Raw genomic sequence first — 2,152 nt, forward strand, 5'->3', positions numbered from 1 at the left:
ATGGTAGTGATATCTCCCTCCTGCTTCTGAAATGCTTAATTTTATACCCTACTACAATTTCAAGTTTTTACAATTACAATTAATTTCGCTAATTTCCACAGCTGAATCGTGTATCCTTTCCCCAGACCTAGCAGAACTCTTGTTCATGTAGGTGGGAGTTACAGACTATGATTAGAAAAGATAAATGACTACACCATAATGATGGATATTGTTAAAGAACAAATGAAAATCAAAGTGGCTCATTAGGAAGAAGATTTAAGAAAATATACCACTATATTGGTGAACTCTGCTGTGGTGCTGCTAACTACATACAAGGTCAGTGGTTCAAACCCACCAGCCACTCTTCAGAAACCCTATACAGGATCTCTAGGAGTCAGAACTGATTCAATGGTATTTAACAACAACAACAACAATAGCAACAACATCGGTGGGGGAAAAAAAGCCAGAAAAATTGTGATAAGGTTGTTTTGCATCAAGACAATGCACTTGATAATTCTTTAATGATTAAAGTTATCCTATGAGAATTTCACTGGGAAACTTCACGCCATTCATTCTATAACCCTGATCTTTCCCATTCGGACTTCTTTTTCTTCCCAAACTCAAATAAGCATTTAAAAGGAACAAAATTCGGGTCCCTGAAAGGTGACGAAACTATCATTTTGGTGTGGTGTAAATCAGAGCACAGAATATGTTGGGTAAGAGCTAGAGAACTGGAAGGAAATATCACTTTGAGAAATGTTTCAGCCTACATGAAGGATATGTCAAGAAACAGATTCACATTTTTATATTTTGTTTAATAAACAATTCTATAATTTTTAGCAATACTTTTTTGACTTGCCTGTCTGTGTGGGCATGTGTGTATTTGCTATAATTTAATTTATACCATAATTTGTCATTCTAGAGTAGAAGGAAGGTCTCTTTTATTACCTGTATTTTTTTGTGTGTGTGTGTTTAATATCTTTAATTATGTAAATATTTGTTCATTCACATCACCTAGAGAACATTTCACCCACTGCTCTGATTGGCAGCCAGTCTCTTATCTCTCTCTCTTCAGCAATGGTAAGGCAGATACCTTTTCCATGGGGAAGAGAAATCCATGGTTTGTTGCCTCTGCCAATAACAAAAATGTTGGAGAGTCGGGTGTCAAAGCTGTTGCCATTGGTATCTTTCACATGAACCACACCAAAAAGAGCCAGGATGTCTCTCTCTGTTAGTGATCATACCAATTCTTCCCAGGTTGGCACCTCCAGTCACCATACACAGGTTACCAGTGTCAAACCTGATGAAATCAGTAATCTTTCCAGTCTCCAAATCAATCCGAATGATATCATTCACCTTGACGAGGGGATCAGGGCAGTGTATGGTGCGAGCATCATGGGTCACCAGATGGGGGATTCCTTTTGTGCCCACAAAGATCTTTCTTACTTTGCACAACTTGTACTTTGCCTCCTCAGGTGTAATACGATAAACAGCAAATTGACCTTTGGTGTCATAGACCAGATGGAAAATTTCACCGGTTTTGTCAATGCTGAAAACATCCATAAAACCAGCAGGTATTATGTTATATCAGTTTAGACTTTGCCATCAATCTCAATGAACCACTGCATACAGATCTTTTTAACTTCATCTCCTATCAGGGCATACTTAAGTCTGTTCCTTAAGAAAATTATCAGTGGGAGGCATTCTCTCAGTTTGTGGGGGCCAGTGGATGGGCGTGGAGCAAACACACCAGTCAGTTTGTCCAGCACCCAATGCTTTGGGGGCAACCACACGCTTAAGATGTTTCTTGGGACCACGAGCCATGGCTGCGCTGAGCAGGAAAGTTTATTACCTGTATTTTGCTATAAATATATTTTCCTTTATATTGAAAGATTACTTATTTTAATGTTTAATTTTTGTTAGAGTGTTTTCATTTTCTACTGTTTTAGGATAGGTTTCATGACAAAGACTGAGTTTTCTTTATCCTAGAATGCCTTGATTTTCCATTTATTTTTAAATAATTTGATAATGTACTTTGGGATTACACTGATATTTTCAGCATTTGATTAAAAAAAAAATTTTTTTTGTCACTTCTTAACCTTTTTGGTTAGAAGTCTACCATTATTTGAACTCTTTTCCACCTATATGTAAGATGTTTTTCTCTGGCTTCTTT

The 2,152-nt window shown here is 37.0% G+C and overlaps 1 pseudogene; it reads right to left on the bottom strand.

Annotated features, from left to right (window-relative positions):
* Positions 1-1,005: 1,005 nt before the first annotated feature.
* Positions 1,006-1,803, bottom strand: LOC102815593 (annotated as a pseudogene).
* Between the last annotated feature and the right edge of the window lie 349 nt (positions 1,804-2,152).

Source organism: Chrysochloris asiatica, unplaced genomic scaffold, assembly GCF_000296735.1.
Source record: "Chrysochloris asiatica unplaced genomic scaffold, ChrAsi1.0 scaffold00095, whole genome shotgun sequence".
Taxonomy (NCBI): Eukaryota; Metazoa; Chordata; class Mammalia; order Afrosoricida; family Chrysochloridae; genus Chrysochloris; species Chrysochloris asiatica.